General features: G+C 43.9%; 1 protein-coding gene and 1 long non-coding RNA gene across 5 annotated transcripts in view; both read right to left on the bottom strand.

The window, feature by feature from the left end:
* RFTN1 (raftlin, lipid raft linker 1) overlaps positions 1 to 23,326 on the bottom strand; it is a 207,871-nt gene that overhangs the window by 155,112 nt on the left and 29,433 nt on the right. The gene's annotated exons all lie outside the window — the stretch shown is intronic.
* LOC109258683 (uncharacterized) lies at positions 12,875 to 21,755 on the bottom strand. The gene is made up of 3 exons (XR_002076377.2): positions 20,252 to 21,755; positions 17,547 to 19,949; positions 12,875 to 13,997 (listed from the first exon to the last, which is right to left on the bottom strand). It is a non-coding gene; the product is annotated as an uncharacterized LOC109258683 (long non-coding RNA).

The raw sequence follows: 23,326 nt of genomic DNA on the forward strand, positions 1-23,326 counted from the left end.
GGGAAAATTCTTAGCCATCTTCTCTTCAAATATTGCTTCTGTCCCATCCTCTCCCTGTTGCCTTCTGAGAATCCAATTATACGTATAGTAGACCTTTCATGGTATCCTACTTCCCTTATGTTCTATTTTGTATGTTCCACTTTTCCTTCTCTGTGCTTCAGTTTGGAAAATTCCCATTAACTTTCCTTCCATTCACTCTTCTTTGTCCTCTTCTATGTAGGCTCTTTCCACTGAGTTCTTATTTCAGGTATTTTCCCACTAGTAGAATGCCCACTTGAGTCTTTGTAGATTCCAATTCTCTGTTGAAATTTTCCATCTTTTCACCTATTTTCCCCATTCAAAAATTTTCTTGAACATATGAATCACAGTTATTAAAATTGTTTTTGCTAAATCTAACTGGTAAATTCTGGATCGCCTGTGAGTCTGTTTACATTTTCTGTTTCTCTCTTGTTTTTCTGGGTGGCATTCCCAAAAAATTGGCATTCCCAATAATTTTTTAATGATACTAGACACCACTAAAACTATAAAACAACTGAAGAGACTTCTGGTGAAGTTGCCCTCCTCAGGAGATGGCTCTCTCTTCTGTTGGCAGATGGAACTGGGGTGGAGGATGAGGTTGAACACCTGAGCCAATGAGGGACGGGTACGGGACCAAACTTTCCCCGGTTTGCTCCTGTTCCCAGGATGCGGCCCACCAAGGCTTTCAACTGAGAGCCTGGTATGTTCACTCTCCCAACTTCCCAAAGGAGGTTTTGAATGCTTTTCTTTATCTTCTTAGCACCATGACTGCTCAACGTCCCTTCTGCCATTCAGAGGCTTTCTTTTCATACTATTTTATTTTATGTTATTTAAATACTTTTTTTAAACTTTATTTTGAGAAAAAGAGAGAGAGAGAGAGCATGGGGGAGGGGCAGGGAGGAGAGAGGAGAGAGAGAGGAAATCAAGAGTGGGACACTTAACCGACTGAACCACCCAGATGCCCCTATTTTGAGAGAGAGCGAGAGCACACACACGAGCAGGGGAGGGGCAGAGAGGGAGAGAAAGAATGTCAGGCAGGCTCCACACTCAATGCAGAGCCCAACATAGGGCTCAATCATATGACCCTGAGATCATGACTTGAGCCAAAATCAAGAGTCAGAGGCTCAACTGACTGAGCCATCCAGGTGCCCCTAGAGACTTTCAGATTAGCCTTCCAACCTCCTAGTTCACGCAGCTTCAGAATTCAGCAACCATCTTGAGGGGAAAACTTAGCTGACTTCCCAATTTTGTCTCTCCAGTCCCATCCGAGGAGACCAGCAAAAGCTCTGCCAGTTTTCCTTTCCCAGAGCAGCAATGCTCCAGCCAGGCAAAGCCTGGATTTCCAGTCCCTTGCCAGCACTTGGCACCAGAAATGCCCCCAGGGATACAGTAGCTATAGGTCTGTCTGCTCATCTCCTCCTCATCTCCCCTTCCTGACTTCTCAGCACTCCCCACCCAGTCCTCATTGTTTCAACGCCTCTCAGGTGCTTTTAAACAGAACGTTGTGTGTATGTCGTGTGTGTGTGCGTGCACACGCGCACGCATTTTTTACATGGCTTTGCTTTTCTTGTTCTTCTTGGGATCACCAGTATGCTTCAAACTACTCAATCTTACCTAGAAGCAGAAATCTCTCCTTTGTATTTTTCAAAGTGCTTTCACTACAGTATTTAATTTCCCCCTTATAAACCCATGGGGAAGAAAAACAGGGAAGTATTTATTACTCCAATTTTTTAGACTAGGGTTGGCCAACTATGGCCTGCGAGCCAAGTCCAGTCCCTTGCCTGTTCTGGTGAATTTTTATTGGATCACAGCCACACCCATTCACTTACATATTGTCTGGAACTGCTTTTGCATGACAATGGCAGAGTTGAGTAGCTGTGAGACCACAGTGCCCCCAAACCCCAAAACATCTACTATCTTTCCCTTTACAGAAAAAATTTGCCAGCCCCTGTTTTATATAGAGGAAGCTGAGGCTTGCACACTTTCAGTGACCTGCAAGTTAACTTGAGACAGAAGACTGCATCAAAGTTTCCCTGATGTTTACCCTAGCCACCTTGCTACTCTTCTGCTAATTTGCTCCCCATCACAAGATTTATTATAATCATTTTTTAAGATGAACACAACAAGCAGAGGGAGAGGAGTCTGAACCAGACAGTCCCAGCATGGCAAAAGGAGGAGTCCTACCATATATAAGTAAGGGCCCTTTTATCTCTGGAATATTTGGGGGATTTCAGCAGTCACCTTGGAGATCTGCTGAAACAAATAAATACTAGAAGGCAAGTATTCAAGGATGCCACTGTGAGGTAAGAGGCCATAATATTTCATAGAGGGTATCTGTCATTGCTCAGAAAATGAACATGTAAGGCCAAATAATGAAAAGAATCCTGGAGAATATGCTCAACTTTTATCCATTTGATTGCTAGACATTTTCATCATGGCAGTCCCTGAGCTGGAGGGAAAATGTCCCCAACAAAGGATGGCAACTCAGACAGACAGACACACACATACATGCTCTATATTAAACAAGACAATAAAAAAAGAAATTCAGTTCCAAACTTAACAATGACTTGAAATGCCATCTTTCTTTTTCCCCTCTTCTGCTTAACACAATGCATGGCAATTTGCTTCTTTTTCACAAAATTGTACAATCTGATGAGGGTTGCAATTTACCACCGATGTCAATTATGGATGCTAGAAGTTTCACAATCATGAGGTCACCAACACACACACACACACACACACACACACACACACACACACGACCTGTTGGGGCAGCCAGCCTTTCATTACATCTTATGCGGAAGGCTGTGCAGGGACACATCCCCATCTTGCCAACTCCGGAGCCCCATTTTTCCACAGAAAATGGATTTATGGCTGAAGAGGGCAAAGCAAGGTGTAAGAGAGAGGAGAAAGACTAACGTATAAAAGTAAGGGAATCATGCCTTTAAAAAAGAAACACGAATTCCCCTGAGGAGAGGAAAGCAAACTCAGGAGGAAGGAAAGGCTCCCCTGGCCTCCCTGAGAGGATCCCACAGTTGGTTCCCCCAGGGCTAAGATTTTTTCAGACACAGAAAGGCAAAAGCAGAATTTAGCTCACATTTCCATGAGTGAACAATTTAAATGTCCATCATTCCATGTCACTGATGCTCTGAATTCTTCAATGGTCCCCATCACCCACTTTTAGAGCTCAAGGCCCTGGACACAGCATAGGTGCCCCCACAACCTCTGGTCTCCCCTCAAACTCATTTTCCAGCCACACTCTGCCTTCTCTGTTCTGCTGCTGCAGTGAAGAATGCCTTCAAGGGACATCTGGGTGGCTCAGTCGGTTGAGCATCTGACTTCAGCTCAGGTCATGATCTCATGGTTCGAGAACTTGAGCCCCACATTGCACTTGTTGCTGTCAGACTGTCAGCACAGGGCCTGCTTCGGATCCTCTGTCCCCTTCTCTCTGCCCCTCCCTGGCTTGTGCTTTCCCCCCACCCAAATAAATACATATTAAAAAATAAAAAGAGCGCCTTCAAAATGCATCACCCCACCACCTCAACTGCAAGGGAATAAACTTTTGCTTGAGGACCACATTTCTCCTTCAGAATTTCACATGAAAAAAGTCAGAGTATTTCACTTTGCTTTAAAGTTGTAATATCTATAAAATCTCTATAGTCATTTACTGATGATATCACATAGGGATATTGCAAAAATTACTGAATCATAAAGCTTGAAGAGATCTCCTGCATTGTCTACTCCAAATTTTCCAATTGGTCATTTCACGGAGCCCGTGAAAGAATTCAGAGGATTCTTTCTGCTCATTGATAAAACCACAAAGGGGGCATTTCCAGGAAACCAGTCATTCTCTCATTTCCTTCTGAGCCTGACCTCAAGCTCATACTTGATTTTTAAGTAAAACACCAAGCATCCTCAGAAATCAACACTTTTTACAGCAGGAGTCTCTTCCATCTTGTTAGCTGAGAATTTCAGAAGCATATCCCCTGATTGCCACACAAGGTTTGCAGCCCCACAAAGCAACGGTTACGCTGAAGTAAATACGTGTATACACACACTCCCTTCTTACAGCTACAAACAAGGAAGGCAGTTCAGGGCTTACTGTGAGCACCTATAAAACACGAGACTATCAAATATAAAAATGAGTTTCTGAGCCCAAGGAATGTATGATATAGTTGAAGAATTAACAAGACAGACATACATGAAATCTAACCACTGTAACATATATTATTTTAAATGGTATTTTAAATATTAAAGGTTATGAGAGTAAAGTTAAAAATCCTCAACATATAAAAAAAAAGCTTTAAAAACTGGTAAGGAAAACACATGCATCCCAATAGAAAACAAGCTGAAGACAAAAAAACTTCTTTTTAAAAATCCAAATGATTCATCACCAGATTTTTAAAAAGTTCAGCCCAGTTACTCAGCAGAGAAATGTCACCCAGGGGAGGGAAGGGTTCAGGGCAACAAGGATTTTTGTGGCCTCCTGCAGGTAGATTCATCTCTAGCACATTTCTCTTCTGGAGGACAGCTTTGCAAAATAAATCCTCCCAGGATCCAGTAAGTATTCAGCAAGCCCACAGTGAATGAATGAAAGCATACCTCTGTTCCTCCTACAACCACGGGCACTGTGGGCCCACTTACTGGCATATTCGTTTACAAAACTGCCTGCCCCCGCTCCTCACATCTCTGTATGTGCATGCGACTCTTCCCATCAAGAGGCAGGGTCTACTTCCCCTCCCACTGAATCTAGGCTGGCCTTGTGACTTGCCTTGATCAACAGCATGTGGCTGAAGTGACGCTGTGCCATTTCCAGGCCTGGGCCTGGAAGCATGGCAGCTTCCACTTTCACCCTCTTAGGATCCAGCTCAGATGAGACAGAGGGGGAGAGCAAGACCAGGGAAAGATGCATCAAGATGCCCCAGCCAACAACCACCTCCATGTGCCTGAGAAGTGAATGGAGCCATCTTGGGTCTTCCAGCCAAGCTCCCAGCTGGTGCAGCCACATGAGTGACTTAGGTGATACCACATGAACTGAAGAACTGTTCTGCTGAGTCTGGCCAACTGACAGACTCATGAGAAATAAGGCATTAAGCCACCAACTTCAGGGGATTGTCTGACACAGCAAAAGATAACTGAAACAACATGTATCTAATTCTTTCTAGACAGTGAGCTACCTAACACAGGTCAAGACACAGTAATTATGCTACAGAGAAAGGCAGGGAGGACAAAGGGAGGCCACTCTGATTAAAGGGGGGAGAGCAAGAAAGGAGGGGAAACAAAATGGCAGACCTCAAGGCCAATCCTTGTTGGTATAGAGAAGAATGAGTTTTCTGGTAAGAGGCACAAGACAAGATGGGGGTGAGAATGTCAGTAGAAGGGAGTCACTACTGCAGTCTACTCCTGCAATACAGGCCTGGGCCAGGGGGCCACGGGAGGAATGTGACTGAGGGATGAATAGCAAGATGTTGGAAAGAAGAATCAAGTGGATATGATCGGAAATGGCAGGAAGGGAGACAAGAAGAAATTACAGCACCTTGATCTTTGAATTTGGCGGGGGACAAACAGTAAAAGGTCAGTAACACCTCACTTACACAGCGGCCACGCAGCCTACTGCCACGTGGCCACACTGCCACGGGCCCTACCCCCAGGCCGGGCCCTGCGACCCGCCATCGCACTGCCTACCACTCCCCCCTTCTCTACTTGGACCCCGACACAGACTGCGTCCTGTTCCTCAACATGCCAGGCACACGCCTACCCCAGACCTAAGGGTGAGGCAGAGGAAAGCACAAAGTCGACTTGCCCAAAGAGATGGAAGGGAACCTAGGGATTCAAAAATTTAACTGCAGTTCATAACATCAAAAGCTTCAGGAGATGAAAGCGAGAGGAAACAAAGTTCGGTGGAAGGAAGGAAGGAAGAAATGGATGAGAGCTGTTCAGGGCAAGCAGCCTTGGCAGTCTGAGCGGGGAGTGAACCCACATGGGAAGGCAGTCGTGAAGCCCCACCACGCACACACCCCACCACACCCACGTGTCAGGGAGCTGGGAGAAGCTGGCTCACACCCACTAACCCGAAATGAATTCCTCGGAAACCTCTTCCATTCATTATCGTCTTTTCTTCATAAATCAAGCCCTCTAGACTCAAAGACTGGAGCATTCAGGAAGTGCTTACTCAAAGCACAGAAACATCAATACGGAGACTACAGACCCCGGAACGATAACAGGGTGAGATATATTTATATTCCACGGTTGGCAATGCCTCAGCACACTTTTCGCTTTCCAGAAATCCTGTCAGCTTAATTTATGTGGCTCATACCTCATTCCCTTTCAGGCGACAAGCTTTTTATCTTTTTCATTTGGAAACTTATCTTTAGGATTTTCCAAATCCTCGCTGTTGTTAATTTTTGATGTAGTGTGTTCTGTCTAGAGTTTCTTGTAGATACGCAGGGCTCCTTTAGATGCTGTCTGTCTACACCTCATGGCCGTTGAATGTGCCCCACCCTGAGATCCAGCCTCAGATCCTAACAGCACTGATGGAATGAGGGGCAGGGTTCCCTCTTTCATGGTGTTTTCTCTTCCAAGCCACTAAAACCCTCCCCGATGTTTTTTCGTGTCTTTACCATCTTTAGACTAGATGCTTAATGCATAAGTCAGCCCAAGTAGAGTGACAGGGTAAAGAAAAAGGCTGAACAGACAACCCAGCATTTGGAGTTTAAAAAAAAAAAACAACACTAAAACAAAACAAACTTTACTCAGGAAAAAAGATAAGGCTAAAACCAGATCTCAGAATAAAACCGGTAAGGAACTGAAACTAGCTGAAGCCAATTCAAGCTGGGCCAATTATCACCAATCATAAAAGATGACTTATATGAGGCCCCAGTGCCCCAGTACAACGGAGCGATTAAATCTTTATAACCAAAACAGAAAATGCCACATAATTAGACACAGCCAGAAAAGGGTATGTTCGCTTCTCCTTCCTGTGACTGACCCATGAAGGCAGGCATGCAGCCATCTCCACACTGGCAAAAGGCCGGTCCACTCTCCCATCACTCAGCCTGCCCGAGCCACATCTGACAGCAGGCCAGTAAGGTGGAGTTTCCTTTCGCAGCAGGCCACTAACAATCTTTGGGTCCCCTGCCTACTCCAGGTCCAAATAAACAGAAGAACAACAGTGTCTCTAACCCCACAGGTATCCACCTGGTTACATATTAAAAAAAAAAAAAAAAATCTGGCTGTTCATCAAAGTGTTCGAGCTTCTGGAGCTAGGCACCTAGGTTCAAATCCTAGCTGTGCTACCCCCTAGCAGTGTGCTTATCTGTAAAATAGGGATAATCCTAGTACAAACCTCACTGAGCGTTGGAAGGAGCAAATGAGTTCGTATACGTGAAGGGTTTTGAACGGTGCCTGGCGTCCAGCAAACGCTATGTAAGCTGGCTGTGGTTGTAGTGCCCTGGTTGTTGTTACTATTAAGTATTCCACAGTGGTATCATCACTATGAAGCAGTCCACAAGAGCAAGAGTTGCCATCGGAAGCCAGCTGCAAGGCTGCTACACTTATCCAGGCAGGACAACCCCAGGGCACCAGTCTTGGGAATAGAGAGCACAAGCCAATGCTGAGAGGCATTGCAACAGCAGAGCCACAGCCTTCAACAAAAGCCTGGCACAGGCAGCAAGGGAACTAGAGATGTGAAGTTCCAGGAGAGTGGCAGGGCAGGGTCCCAGAGGGAAACAGGGAGAAGACCAGTTGCTCTGAGACCCCTCAGACTTCCAGGGAAGATGGCCTTGGGCCTGGCAGATGCTCGCTCACCTTGAACATGAAGCTTATTCTTTTCCCTCCTCACCCATCAACAGTAACTGGACACAGAGCCAAGGCCGGCCCCATAGGAAGATAGGACAATGAGTCACAGAAAAAACACCCCCCAAGGACTCTTTCTGTTGACACAAAGACATTTCCTGAAGGTCTGCTCTGTCCCAAGCACTCCAGATACGTTATCACATTTTACCCTGACAATGACCCCGTGTTGCTGTGGGCACAGAAAGGTTAAGAAACTTGCTCAAGAGCACGGGGTTAACAAGAAGCAGGGTGAAGTTTGAACCCTGATCTATCAGAGACTCTAAAACATGCCCTCTTCACTGCATCCCAAAGTGCCTGCCCTCCAGTAGTGATCAGTTTATCAGTGTCAGCAGGAGAACCTCAAGTGTATCGTCAATGGCATTGAAGTGGAAAAGAAACTTCCCTTGTTCAACTACTAAGCCAATCCACGTGAGCGGAGAGGTGGAGGGGAAGAGACAGGAGAAAAGAGGACCAGGCTACAGACCCAGGGACATATTCGGTCTCTGTTAACAGACTCAGAGATGTGGTCCCTTGGTACTTTCACTTGTCCGTCTATAAGATAGGAATGTTAATATTTTTCCTTCCAGCCCTACTTCTGTGGCTGAGGAAGCTCCTATAAGATTGATTCTCCTGCAGATGACAACTATAGGCTCTGCACAAAAACCAAAACAAAACCATCTGAGGGCACTGGAGAGTGTGCCAAGGCAAGTAGCCACACTGAAGCAGAGTCAACACTTAGAAGAAAGGTACTAAAGTTAGTAAGTTTACGTATGGCTCTCTGCCTAAGAGCAAGTCCTGGTCTGCACCACAGAGGAGGCTAAAGCTCAGACAGGAACCAACAGAATCCAGGCAACTTCAGCTGCTGGAAAATGCAAGGGGGGCGGTGGGTCCGGGAAAAGAGACAAACCAGAGGTGAGGTGCCTCAAATAATGTGTGTAAGCTCTGTCCAAATCTCTGGCTGACCCCTGAACCATGCATGCATAAAGTACTCTCCAACTAGCCAGGCTGAGATTGAGCCACGCAAGGGAGGTAGTTTGCAATTAGAGTCAAATCAAGGAAATGGCCTGCTAAAACAAGCAAACAAACAACAAACAAACAATCAACTCTCACCAAAGGAATGTAACAGAACCCAGAGTCTCCACAACATGACAGTCATAATGTCCAGGATATCATCTAAAAATCATTCCAAAATGTGATCTAAAATGTGACTCATTCTCAAGAAAAATGATGATCAGTGAATACCAATCCCAAGTTGACATGGAAGTAAGAATTTACAGACAAGGATTTTATTTATTTTTTATTTTTTTTATTAAAAAAATCTTTTTTAATGTTTGTTTATTTTTGAGAGAGACAGAGACAGAATGTGAGTGGGTTAGGGGCAGAGAGAGAGGGAGACACAGAATCCGAAGCAGGCTCCAGGCTCTGAGACATCAGCACAGAGCCCGACGTGGGGCTTGAACTCACAGAGCTGTGAGATCATGACCTGAGCCGAAGTCAGATGCTCAACCAACTGAGCCACCCAGGCGACCCCAGACAAGGATTTTAAAAGCGACTTTTATAACTACACTCAATATCTGTCCAACCTACCTCACAGAGCTATTTAAAGCTAAAATAAGGTGAGGTGAGCAAACAGTGCTTTGAAAAGCTTCACATATGCTACACCTACAAAATAAAAATACAGGTACTTCCCACTTTTCTCATCTATTCCCTCAAACCACACAATAAAGCAAGTTTTTAAAATATGCTTTAACTTTCCTCTAGGAACAAGTGATATTCAAGAACTAAATTTCTGGTGAAAACCCTCTTTATAAATATATAACAAGTCAAATAATAATGTGTTATTATAAATCAAGCCCTATGATGCCCATATAACAACTTAAATCATTTTAAAAAGCAAGATTGGGCCACATGTCATAGCTGATTTTATGCAGACGGAGGGGGCAGTATGTATAGAGGTTACTTACTTGGATGTCAGACAGCCTGGGCTCAAATCCCAGCCTCACGACACAAAATCCATGTCTCCTTCAATGATTTACCCAGGTGCTTTGCACCTGAGTTTCCTATTGGAAAATGTCAATTACAATAGTACCTGCCTTGCAGGTCAAATTCACATTCAAGGCCTATGCAGTGACATGGTACACAGTCAAGTGTAGAATAAACAGGAGGTGAGAGAGGGGAGGTGGCTGGACCAGCACTGCCCAGCTGATCAGTTACAGACCTGGGAGTAGAGCCCAGAGCCGTCCCTCTTTTTAAAGTCACTTCTTTATCAAAGGTCTTTTTTTGTTAGGTACAAATGTACTGTAAATTGGTTATTCCAAGTTCCTAAAGTTTTACAAAATGAGCAAAATACATAAAAAGTACAAGTCTGCCATCTCACACTGTCTAAAAATTAGAGTATTTTAATTTCAAATTTTCTTTTATTCCTTTAAATTTGAAATGTCTTAAGATGTGGTTTAGAAAGGCGCCATTCTTTTTAAAAGGTGACCCTGGGAGATTTACGCGAGTGCCTTATTATTTTTTTTTTTTCCAACCATTTTCACCAGCACCCACACAGAGCCTCAGAATTCACCGGACACATACCCACCAACAGCATCTTTATACAGGGTCTCTGTGCAGCTGTGGAAGATGGCGTGGGTGTGGGAGAACCAAGCACCTCTTGCTTATGTTTCTTGTATTTGCTGTTTTTCTTTTCTGTCCCTTTTCACTTCCCCAACAGCTGACAAAGCATTAAGCCATAAAAAAAACAACTGCCTAGTTTAGGAGGGAAAGTCACATTTCTTTGCCTGAATGACATAAGAAGTGTTATAACCTTATGAAATTTGGGATTTTGCCTTTAAAAAAACAAGTGTTAGGGTGCGGAGCCACTGAGAGAGATGATGTGTCTCTCCCCACAGAGCTCTCCTTCCTGTGACAGAGGACAGAGTTTGAGAAATGAGATACAGGAATTCATTAAACACTGGATATATAAGAGCAACAAAGATCATCTACACAGGTAGATACAAATCTGAGCTATGAGCCAACGTCCTGGGCCTCATCTGGTGAGGAGAAGAAACTAGAATCTTAAAAAATGTCTCAGAACAAGACCCCAGTCAAACAACTGAGGCAAGAGACAGAAGGGAGAACATGGAGAAGCCCAGCGGTTATAGCTTCTGACAGATGTATGTGGGAAGACTGGCCAGAAGGCATCCGTGAGAGAACAGCTCGAATGTTCTGGAATTACAAGGAACCCCTGGCCTGACCGAGGCGTAGAACCTCAGCAAGGCAGCCATTCTGTTATGTTTCCAAATCCAGGAGAACGTGATTTCCTATTTGAAAGAGGCAGACTTTGTCTCAACCCGTAATGACCTTCACAGGATTTTAGTTGGTTCCCTAACAACACAGGAGGGGACATCTGAACCCTAACTGATTAACACAATGTTAAATGATGAAAAGGTGAGGTATGTGGCCAATCTGGGGCCATGGTGAGACTGGGAGTCACCAAGAAATCTGGATTCTTCCAGGGGCTGGCATGCCACCAGGTTGGTCTCAGTTCCTTCATCTGCCCAGGGTCACACTTGGGTGGGGTGATCTGAGAGCCTCCTTTCCCCTTTAAATGCTGTTAGAAAATCAGTGTTGGTGATAAATGTCCTCATTGCTAACACCTAGTTCCTACTGTGTGTGAGTGCACACACATAAGATTTTCAGAATGCAATTACCTTGTCTATTCCTTTAGCACAACCCACTACAACACTGTTGGCCAGAGCAACCTACCTCGGCTCCAAAGTTGGGCCAGATGCCGTGACACCAGGTCACTGGAGGTGCTGCAAGGTACCAAATTTCAACAAACTGATTTTCTTCTTATCTCACCTACAGATAAACCTTGTAAGACCCAGAGTTCCGTATTATCAAATGATTAAATAGGGTAAGAGCCACAAAAGCACTTTGCATTCTTCTGTAATCCCTCTGTTAATATGAAGCACTACTATTTCCCCCAACCCAGTTGCCTTCAACCTCTGAGGGGGAGCTTTTCCTCAAAGTCACCCCACTTTTCTCCATCTTGCCCTGCCTCAGGGGACATCACCCTGGGCCTCAGGGCTGCCCTCACCCTTGTGAACCCCACCCTCTCCTCAACTGATGCCTATGATCCTCACGCCCTGGGCTGTGCCGCATTCCACACTGTTGTATCTCATAGTTACTCACTCAGTGCAGTGAACCACTGTCTGTCAGCATCCCAGCAGTGGATGGGACCTTGGAGAAGGATCAATTAGGACAAACAACTTCATTTTTCAGATGAGGGAATGAAGGTCCAAAGAATCATTTAAATCATTCATGTCTTGGGCAGTAAATCCTGTCAGGGCCTCAGGGACATGATTCTTCCTTGACTCTTCCTTGCATCTGGTATAATACCATTTACTGAGTCTTATCTATGGGCCTACCTAATGCCATTTCTGATGACTTCATTCAATTCCAACAACTTAGGAGAAATACATTGCCATTTTACAGATAAGAAACTGAGACCCAGAGGTGCTGAGTAACTTACTCAAGGTCAAAGAGTAAATGAGACAGGTCTCCCACCAGGTCTTCTAGCCTCACCCCAGATTTGTGCCCACCAAAGTCCCTGCTTTTAATCACCCAACCAGCACTATTCCCTGATGTGCAGGGGGTATGGGCTGATAAATAGCTGTTGATTAGTTAGTTAATGCTGCTGCTATTCTCCCTCCTCCCTCCAAGATAAACATGGCCCTGGGGCCATGAGAAAGATGCCAGCACACCCCCAGAAAGACAGCCAGTCCCATGGTGATGAGTGATACTGGGAACAATGGACTGGACATCTTTGGGCATCTGATGGCCTCTTTAAAGCACTCAAGGAGACGTGGCCAAAAAAATAGGCTTCTATCCAATGCAATTTTTAAACCACTGATTCACCATGAAATGCACAGTTGAAGTTGAAAGAGCCTAAGACACCACTGTGTTTGGAAAAATCTTTACATGATTTGAAATAAAAAAAAAAAAAAAAAAAAGCACCAATTATTGGCCCAACATTCCCTGTGGAACCAGATGGGGAGACAACGTCCTGACAAGTTGGGAGTTCACTCTCTCAGGACAAGGAATGTAAGCAAAATCAGTTCTATTTCATTGTAACAACCAAGGGGTGGAAGAAGGAATGGCTCCTCTTCCTAATAGATTTTTTTGCTTCCTGGCCATACAACTCTTGGTGCTGCTGGTGTGAAGGTCTTGGTTCTCAAGGAAGGAATACTTCTACCAGACAATTTAGCAATGGTTTCAATGAACTGGCAGGTGACTCTGCCCCTTGGCCATTTTGGATTATGAATGCCACAGAACCAAAATGTACTGGCTGGGGCAAGTGATCCTGATTTCCAAAGGGAAACTAGATTATTGCCAAAAAATGGAACCCAAGGCAGTCTCTGGAGTGCCTCTTGTTACTTCATGTCCAAGAATAAATATTGGAAAACTAAGGCAACAGGGATTCAAGGCCACTAAAGATTTAGATTCCTAGATTATTCTACCAGGTGATAAACCCCAGTCAGGTGAAGTGTTGGCTGAGGGCAGAGGCCAAGTCCTAACAGTCAAGGCATCCATGTCTGAGCAACACCGAAGCCTCTTCTAGCTGCTCCAGTCCCATCTGAGCACTCTGTATCTTACAGACTCAAGTAGAAAATTCACTCATGTCACCCAGAGAAGGACACTGTGTCTCTCCTTCTTGGGGAAAGAGCAAGAGCACTGTACGAAGAGCAGTTACGTCTTGTTAGGCAGAAACGAAGTCGTTGTGTTGTCCTGTCGAGTTAAAAATGCGCAGAAAAGACATCTGGATGCCGAGAATCTGAAGGGGTAGACTGTGCTGGTCATTCGGTCACTGTCACTCAGGTCCATCCACCCTTCTAGACCCTGATGTGTTGAGAGCCAGCACTCTGAAAATGGCATTCCTTCTTGCCTTTTAGGTTCCTATTAGGTTCTACCAGTGGGGGCTCCAGATGGAGATTAGCTGGCAGGAGAGGGGAGAAGGGGCCTCCTTCTCTTTGTGGCACTTCCTCCTGGTGGCAGCAGCTGGTTCCAGCCTCCAGCATCTTTCATTACTCCCAGAAGCAGCTTCATGTAGTTCAGTGGTAGATGCAGAGGATAGAGAGTTAATGAGATAGAAACAGCTTCTATCCTCAAGGTATTTAAAATTCAGCAAGGGAAAAGGCACAGAACAAATAAGGAATTGTGACCACTGCTGTAAGGATATACATTTCTATAAGAGCATATTACAGAAAAATGATACCCATGGAATGACTGCATTGTGGGACTTCTGGCTATTGGCACAAATATATAAGGGTAATGGCACCAATCCACATTCAGGGGATCAACTCAGATTGTGTCATCTACCTGAAGTGAATATACCTTAAAAGAAGGCTGGTGTGCATATCCAAGAATTTTTTTTTTCACGTCCAAGAATTTTAAAATTATTTTGCATTATGGAATTTTTACACTCATCATTCATTCACTCACTCAGTCATTTAACAAGCACCCTGAGCATCAAGGCTCTGAGGGCTTAGCAATACACAAGGGAAGTCAGGTCCTCCTGGAGCTCACACTATGGTGTAAGGGATACTATAAAAAATTATGGTGGAAATTATGGTATACCATAAAAAATTACCATTATGGTTGGGGGATACCATAAAAAATATCAAAACACTAAAACAGATTCAGATGATGGCACGTTCCATGAAGAACGTAAAGCAGGGAGTGAAGGATAAAAGTGAATGGGGCAAGAGAAGTGGCTATTTTAGCCAGAGTCCTAAGAAAAGACCTCTCTGAGAAGATGGAATTTAAGCAGAGACAAGATGAGAAGAAGGGATAAGCCGGGAGAAGATGTGGGAGCAGAGACTTCCAGTAAGAGACTTCATACTGCCATCAGAGAGAAACCCTCTGGTCACGAGATATCAGAGATACTTGAGCAATGCCATTGTGGAAGGAGATGCTCCATCTTGAGGAAAAAAACTGTCCACTCATTTCCAGCAAATCCTATAAGTCAGACATAACTTAGTAGTTGAGTTCACATCCCCACTCTGGTATGTGGTTATTTTTCTTTACTTTCAATTTACATTGCAAGCTGGAGAGAAATGAATTACATCCCCCTGGGTTTCTCTGTTCCATACAATTAAGAAAAGCTATTTCTTAGTCGCAAGGCGGATGACGACACCAAGATTTCCCATTTTCTCTCCGCAGGGAGGCTATCATCACTCAATATTAATTGATCCTACTTTTCATCCATAAAGCAGGGGTTGAAACAAATTTTTGGTCACAAAAACAGCAACTATTACACTATTAAGGTAAATTATTAATGGGTCTCTATTAAAGCACACTGGTGTTCACATGGCATCAGCTGCCTCAACTTTTATGGTGTTTCTTTAATGGGGAAAAAATGAGTAAATTATTATATTCCTTCCCGATTCTGGATAAATCGCTGGTGTCTATCTTATTTAAGGTTGCCAGGGATTTTCCACCATTTCATCACAACTAGGAACACACAGAAAGGGTGTAATATATCTTGGGTTCCCAGCAGGAGAGTATGTCAATCGAATGCAATTTTATTTTCCTGCTAGAGAGCAGATAAAATGAAAACAGCAAGAAGACACAAGAAACTCTCAAGAATTGAGGACAGCTAGTATCATTTACATGTGTTTTTTTATTTATTCAGACAAAAAATTTGATACTAATTTTTAGAATATGTATCTGAATTACAGGGATCTAGTGGAAGGAAGGAAGGAAGGAAGGAAGGAAGGAAGGAAGGAAGGAAGAAGAGGGAGGGAGAGAGAAAAGAAAAAGGAAGAAAGGAAGAGAAAGAGAGAAAAGAAAAAAGGAGAAAAAAAATCTGGTTGCATCTACAAGTAACCAGCCCACAGTGAACTGGGGACATTTGGGAGGAGTCAAACATTATTACTACTGATGGGGGTGACCAGATACTAGAATCCTGTAAAGAACAATTTGCAAATTTAAGAGAGGGCTTTGGATGCCCATCTCTTCCAGCTCCTTCTATGTCATTTACTTATCTAAGTGCTAGGGCTTTGTGGAAGGGTATCCACAGGGCCTTTACATTTCATCAATATGTTTAAATGCCATAAATCTTGACTTTCACAATTCGAAGGTAGGCTTAGCAATTTACATCCAAGCTAATGAATAACTGTGGTCAAAGCAGAAGGCTTTTCTTAAACATATAATTTAGTTTTGAGAATAGATATTCTCTGCTTAACAGGGCCTATGGCATGAAATGGGAGAGATGCTACAGACATGGCTCATGGTATCAAAGAAAGGGCAAGGATAGAAAAATGAACACTAATCATTTGCTTCCACACTAACAGACCCGTGCACCTATCCCTCAGGTGCTGTGTGCTGGCTGCCCCATCCTCTGGAAAAATGGCCTCAGCTAAATGGCAGCCACCTGATCTGGGAGTCTAAGAGGTACAAGATCACAAAAGCCACCAATATGGCCCCTTCTTTCTGCTCACTGGGGCAGAAACTGTGGATTCTGTCAATTAATACCCATTTCCACCTCTTTCAAGCTAGTCTTCCTGGAATATAGGGTCTGAAATCCAAAACTATTACATTTCCTGTTTACAGATGAGGAAACTGAGGCACAGAGAGGTTAAGTGACTTTCCCAAAGTCACATAGCTTAGTAAGTGGCAGAAGCGGAATTTGAAGTCTGTGCTCTATCAACAATAGCCAAAGTATGGAAAGAACCCAAATGTCTGTCCATCAACTGATGAACGGATAAAGAAGATGTGATGTGTACACACACACACACACACACACACACACACACACACACACACACAATGGAGTATTACTCAGCGATGAAAAAGAATGAAATCTTGCCATTTGCAACAATGTGGATGGAACTAGAGTGCATTATACTAAATGAAATAATAGAGAAAGACAAGTATCATATAATTTTACTCCTATGTGGAATTTAAGATACAAACAGATGGGGGTGCCTGGGTGGCTCAGTTGGTTAAGTGTCCAACTTTGGTTCAGGTCATGATCTCACAGCTCGTACATTTGGGACCCATGTCAGGCTCTGTGCTGACAACTCAGAGCCTGGAGCCTGCTTTGGATTCTGTCTGTCTGTCTGTCTGTCTCTCTCTCTCTCTCTCTTTCTCTCTGCCTCTCCCCCACTCATACTCTGCCACCCTCTCTCCTTCTTTCAAAAATAAGTAAACATTAAAAGAAGTTTTTTTAAAAAAAGATACAAAACAGATGAACATAGGGGAAGCAAAAATAATATAAAAACAGAGAGGGAGACAAGCCATAAAAGACTCTTAAATACAGAGAACAAACTGAGGGTTACTGGAGGGGCATTGGGTGTGGAGATGGGCTAAATGGGCAACGGGCATTAAGGAGGGCACTTGTTGGGATGAGCACTAGGTGTTATATGTAAGTGATGAATCACTAAATTCTATTCTTAAAAGCGTTACTATACTATATGTTAACTTGGGACTTAAAGTTAAAAAAAGAAAGAAAGAAAGAAAGAAAGAAAGAAAGAAAGAAAGAAAGGAAGGAAGAAAGAAAGAAAGAAAGAGAGTCTGTGCTCTCCACCACTCTACAATGCTACCTATCCTAGCAGAACAAAGCTTTTCACATGAACTGCCTATATTAGTTATGTAATAATAGATTACCCCTAAATTTAGCGGCTTAAAACACAAACATTTATTACCTCACAGTTTCTGTGAGTCAGGAATCCAGGTGAAGTTTTGCTGGGTGTCTCTGGCTCAAGGCTTATCATGAGGTGGCTTCAGGGCATCATCCAGGGCTGAAGGGATCTCAAGGTTCCACTAAGGGAGAACCTACTTCCAAGCTCATGCATTTGTGCGTCTGTAGGGCTCAAGTCCTCCGGGGCTGCTGGACAAGGGCCCAGTTTCTCACTGGCTATTAGTAGCTGGCCTCTCTAAGTTCTTAGCCATGTGGGTCTCTCCACTGGGCTAACTAACAAAATGGCAGCTGGCTTCAATCAGAGGAAGTGAGGAAGAGAGCAAGAGAGAGTCCACTGTCTTTTTGGAACCTGATCTCGGAAGTGACATCCCATTACTTTTATGGTATCATATTCACTAGAAATAAGTCATTAGGTCCTTCCACACTCAAGGGAAGGGGATTACACAAAGGCTTAAACATCAGGAGGGTTGTTGGAGGCCATCTTGGAGGGTGTGCACCATGCTGTTTAATATCATGCAACTAGTAAGCATAAAATTTGAGTTTAAAGTTTTTGTTTTTGTTTTTACCTCCGTTAACCTTGCTCTCAACTCCTATTACTCCCAGTTTGAACAACAAAACCTTGGTTCCTTCACCTGTCTGGGGCACTAGCCCCATCGCTTGCCTTAAGCCACATCTGAATTCTCACTTTATAGCAAAGACAGTAAAGGCTATTAGGAGAAAAGACAGTTGTTTTTTTTTTCTTAGATTTTAGTTATTTTGGTCTAATCCATTTATGTAAAGTCCACAGTAAGTACTGCCAAGTAGAAATAAGAATTAATTTACAGTTTCCAGATTCATAAGAAACACTGGTAAGAAAAGGAGCAGATGGGCCATCAATTTGGGGGATAAAACAAGGCAATCCTCAAAACCCTCAGTGCCCTTCCCCCTGTCCCTAGTCCTGGTCCTGGAATTAACTCAGCCCAGGCTATTGGAAGAACCAGCAGTAACTTTTTTTTCATAAGCTTATCTCAGCCTGGCCAAGCAGACCATTGCTTACAAAGAAAGGCATGACAGACTAAAACCCAGGGCATCCTGGATGCATCTACTAAGTCCCCAGAAGCTCGGATGTGGGCATGAGCAGCCCAGGCAAGTCCCTCACTTCCAGGAAGCCGGTTTGGTTGAGGCACTAACCCAGGGGTTTTCCCACACTGCAGCTGGTGGGCCCAGGGATCAGACCTGGTCTGAGATTTCCAGGGCCTTCCTGTGCCCACCACACAGTAGACAAATCTCCAGCCATGCAGCACCCACCAAGTCAAAGATAGATCATGGTAAGTCAAAGCAGATGCTTTTCCAAGATAAAACACAGACTTTATAAAGGCTGTGCCTGCAATGAACTGGTTTCCAGAGAAACCAGACCCTGGGGTAGGACATTAATAATGTAGAACTGGATGGAATGTTTTAGACATTGGTTCCTACACTGAGGGACCCCGCCCTGACAAAGAGCAAGTAATCAATAAATATCCAATGAATTAACTTTACTGAATAAGCTTATCAGAAAAGACTGATTTCTCCATTAAGGAAAGTCCACCCCACTAAGTATGCCAGCTCCCGTAAGAATATGTTACCAGTCTTGGATCAAAAACAACATTCACTCCCAACTGTGCCATACTGTGTTCATGCTTACTACACAATTCTGAATTTACACCTGGGATACCCAACTGAAATAATCCCCTTCCTCTCTGGAGAAGAAGACTATCAAACTAATGTATCCTCCTCCTAATAAATCCTATGTATGTACCTGAAAAGTATGTTTATGCAATAAAATGGGAAAACATCTCAGCTGCTGGTAAGTGTAGCAGGTACCCATCACCTATGTAATCTTTATTTATCAAAAGATCTGGCCTGTAAATAAAGAACAGCTTGAAATATGTCTAAAACACAGAACTGAGCAAATGACTTTCTAGACATGATGACAGTGACATCCAACTTGAAGCCAGAATCCTCTACCTTTTCACACCAGAGTTGTTTTCAAAAATATTTCATAGACAACATTCAACAAGCCTCCTTTCTTTGAAGCATCAGTGAAGTCTGGTCAAAGTGCTGGAGAAAGCTTCTTTATAAAAAGCCTTTGAAGCAATATTGCTAGTAACATTAGTAGAACACATAGAACATTAACTTGTTTTCTGTTTCATTTTAACCAAATTTGATAAAAATTATTCCCACTACTACAGCGCTGCTTTTATGAATTCTGCAGAAAAATAATTTGGTTTTGCTCTGACAGATAACAGTCATCACCAAGAAATTTCATTTCACTGAAGGCAGACTTAAGTCGCTGAAATTTACTGCTTGCATGCAGACACACACATACAAACCTGAGCTTTTCCTCACACAACACTGAGTGTTGTTTCTTGGTCTGGCTTCAGACTAGCTGGGAAAAGAGCAGGAAGGACTTTTACATTAAGAAAGGAATGCAAAGAATGCCTTCCTTCCTCTTAAATCTAATCTTATTACCTCCATTAGTGAATATTTAACAATAACATTAATACTAATAGACTTGCTTGCATTATCAAAAGCAGCAATAATACAGAAGACGCACATGGTAGCTTTGCTCAGAAAAGCTTAAAGCCATGTCATGCATATTATCTCATTTATCTTTAAAAATCCCCACAAACTCTGTAAAAGCATATTTATCTGCAGTAAGACATGTTTTATGGGAACCGATTTCCTTACCACTCTGCGTCTTCAGTATAAAAACAGGGTCTGTTTTTAGCACACCTCCCAACCAGAACCTCAACTCATAACTCATGCTGCTGACTTCCTTTCATGAGTCTTAAAAACAAAACAAAAAAAAAGCAACCGACTCAGAGCAATTACAGAAACTGAAACAAAAATGAAACACAGGTAGGAAATTAAATAAATTCACAGCACCCAACAACTGCTGTTGCCCAAACTGAAATTAAATAAATATACACACACGCTCTCCACGAACACTCTGCTACACAATTTATTAATGAACAGTGAAAGGAAACAGAAGCCGAAAGTGGGTCAGGAGAAACTGTTTAATCTAATAGTCTGGAAATTATACTGGAAGGAACAGATGGTTTCACAGAAGTCGATGCTACCTAGAGCAGCAAGGAGCGATTTTCTAGGAAAGAAAAATGTTTCCCTACCCTATTGCACATACTATTTTCAGCAAAGGAGGAGTCTATATTCAGCACAGGATAACCTCTGAGCTTGGCATAGTGACAAAACTGGGACTAAGAGGCAGCCATCCACACGTACCCGAGTTCAGACTTGGCCTTCCAAATCTGAGCTAGAGGTCAAACAGCCCTATTTTAAAACCAGCAGCGAAAGGAAGCCAACACTATACTCTAGTGGGTTATTAACCACATTCGTGATTTTGACAAAGAAGAAAGTGGTTCTCAATAGGCGATGGACAGTGTGATCTTCACACGGCTTCCAAGCCCCAGACTTTGAAAGTCCTGGGCAGCAGCAAGATCACAGGTCACATGGAGTCAGAAGACTGAAGTTCAAGCTGTCCCCTGCACAACAACCCTGTGAATGAGCCTCTACATCTATATATACCACAAGACTGAAAAATCACCTATAGAGTTGTAAGGATTACTTGAGTTCAAGCATATGAACCTGCACGTTACCCCACACAGCATAACAATCAGTTGCCATTTTCATCCCCACTACATCATTCACCAAAACATTCAGTTCTTCCTAGAACAGGGCTCAATTGAAGGGAGGGCTGTCACAATGGGGTCTTTCAATGACAGGCCACAGTCTACCAAGCCTCAAACTGTACCAGAGAAACCTATGGTACAGCCAACGCTACTTATGAGCAAAGGATTTGAAGAAGGCAAGTCTGAGTTCTGATTCTAGCCTTATCACATATTTGCTGTGTGACCACAGGCATCTTGGGTAACCTCTCTGAGCTCTGTTTACTCGTCTGCAAAATCAAGATCCTGTGAGGATTAATTTGCACTGAGCATGGTACATGGCTGATTACCTATTAGTACTGTTGTTATTGTTACAATAATGATAACATCATCAGTCAGGTCCATTGCTCCTGTCACAATCTCATCATCTGCAGGGATCCTCAGAGAGTCAAGAGATGGCACAGGAGTAGAACAGTCTTTCTGATATTAAGATTAAGGGCTGCAGCAGGAGGACCCTCCCTCAGGGATGAGCGTAAGGTTTAGGGAATGTAAAAAGCCATTACCCCCAACTCAGACCAGGGGACTTCCTGCCTTATGCTGTAACATCAAGGGCTGCTTTGGGCCTGCCTTCTATCCCCACCCCCCGCCTCCTTCATGGCTTCTGACATTTTACTTCAAGGTTGGTTGGTCTATTTGTTTTACCCAGAAAAAAACAAAAACAAAAAAACAAAAAACCTGACATCAGTGACTTTATGTTCAATTCAGCTGAAGAGCTGCAAATATTATAGATGAATCTGTTATGTTCTAAAGCTGCAGGTATCATATTTAGAGAGAGGTAATAAATACCTCATTAAGGATGGAAAAACAAACACTTCAGAGCACTTGAGGCTCCATCTAAAGGAACCCCATGATGAAACTCACTTTAAACCAAGAATCCTCCTGTAATGCAAATAACCACCCCATCCCCCAGTTCTTTTCCTTACTTTCCATACTTTACCATGTTGGGCTTCCCTGTAAAGGGGGACCCACACCTGCAGGCCCCTGCAGCCAAGTGTCACGCCTGGCCAACTCCCTGATCTATCACAGACTCAAGCTCATCCATTCACACTTGTTCTAGGTTTTCAACTTGAGCTCATTTGTATGGGGCCTGGTCAGGCTGGGAAGGGCAAAGCAAAGGAACAGAAAAGGGGCGCAGGGAACAGAGGTGGTGGAGACTTAATTAAGGCAAAGGCTTCCAGAAAAGAGCCAAGGAAGAGGCTGGGACACATGACTGGTGGGGCACAACCACAGCCTACAGATCTTCTAAGGTGGCATAGTTAGAGCTAAATGTGATGAGCCATGCAACTGAAAATAAAGGTCAATCGAGATGTTGGGGTTGTAACTGGGCCCCCAATACACCTGGCCAGAGCATTACACCTGTGGCCAGAGCCACAGTTCTGACTGTCCCGAGAGCCTGGCTATGATCTCCTGCCCTCAATGAGTGGGCCAAGGCCTCTGAGCCAAGGAGGGGCTGTCTGCAGACCCCAGGCCACTGGCTACAAACCCACTAGGCAGCAAGAAACTGGCCCCTAAACCCATCTCTCACTTCTCTTCCTTTCACCTGCACCCAGCAACTGCCTTGTAAACCCTCATAACCCATCAATGCAGCTTCCCATCCTCAAATCCATCCTTCCCTCCTGTGTCCTCCTCTGTACCCCTCCACAGTGGTTGGTCAACCCCAAGGGCTGGGCTTTCAGGGAAGAGAGCCTGGAGGAGGGGAAGCTTTCTCTGGACCTTGCAGGAGAGAGGACCCAGCCTTGGAGTATGGTGGAGAGCCGGCAGCACTCCACATGGCCAACGGTACATGCAGGGGCAGAGGGGCAGGAATGTGTGGTTCCATCTCAGGAACACCGAGTAGGTTCATGGAACGACTGTCAGGAGATGAAGGTAAGATAAAAGGAAGCCAGTCTGAGAAGCGTTGGCTTTTCTGATGGATAACCATTTAAGGTTTTAGGGTGCCCTGGGGAGGTGGGGTGTCCACTGGGGACAGCTAGTTTTCAGTTACAATTGAAACGTGGAGAACTCAGGTAAGACGGATGTTTCTGGCTGCTGGGGGGGTGGGATTCACTGCCCATGGCCTAACCCAGTGGTTTTCAATGTG

Source organism: Panthera pardus, unplaced genomic scaffold (genome assembly GCF_024362965.1).
Source record: "Panthera pardus isolate Hobbes unplaced genomic scaffold, ASM2436296v1 HiC_scaffold_16, whole genome shotgun sequence".
NCBI classification, from domain to species: Eukaryota; Metazoa; Chordata; class Mammalia; order Carnivora; family Felidae; genus Panthera; species Panthera pardus.